Here is an 845-nt window from a genome sequence, read left to right on the forward strand (position 1 = left end):
GTTATCTCCATCTGAAGTAAGTGACCTCTTCTTGTTGACAGACAGAGCATCTACTCCCGGCACTGCAAAGACGTTGAGGCCACTTAGGATCCCTCTTCACAAATCAAGACCTAAAAATTAACCAAGAAGTCCTCCACAATGGTTGAAAATGGCTCACCTTCACCTTCAATACCTGTCTGTATCCTGAAGTAACAGGTTCTTATTTGGCTTTTTCAGTACATCTAAGATGTTTATTGTTGCTAATCGGTGCGTCTCCTTCACTCAACACAACATGGGTCCTGGACACTAATTTAATACAGCTAGGGCCAGCACACTGATCTCATCTTCCAGGAGAGAGAGGGTGAACACCATGGCAAGGTCAACTCTAAGCTTGCATGCCAATGGCCATATTACTTAAGGACGTAAGTGACCTATCCATGCCACCCATACCCTGACATTTACTGGGATAAGTAAGTGCTTGCAGTATTTTAGCTACTCTGTGTTAACCACAAGGAAGTGAAGAGGAAGGCATTCCACAAACAGAACAATTACACAAGCAAAGTACCCATTAAGAGTTTTATTTTTTCTTTCCATAGTCTCAGAATAACTGAGATATCTACATTTCCTGATGAAAGTGGAAAAAAACCCAAAAACAGCTGTATGAGGAAACTGGGAACCCCCTTCTTTGCTTCTTGATATTGGTTAGAAAAAGCCTTCTTGCCAAGTTCTGGGCCAAATCAGTAAGTAAACATCAGTCCTTAGACATGCCATCAGCCGGCAAAGCTTTTGGAATTGCTTTTCCTTTCTACAAGCCAACTTGTAGAAAGGTTCAAGCTACTATTACATCTGTTACAGTTCTGATGAGG

This window comes from Phaethon lepturus, unplaced genomic scaffold (genome assembly GCF_000687285.1).
Source record: "Phaethon lepturus isolate BGI_N335 unplaced genomic scaffold, ASM68728v1 scaffold17680, whole genome shotgun sequence".
NCBI classification, from domain to species: domain Eukaryota; kingdom Metazoa; phylum Chordata; class Aves; order Phaethontiformes; family Phaethontidae; genus Phaethon; species Phaethon lepturus.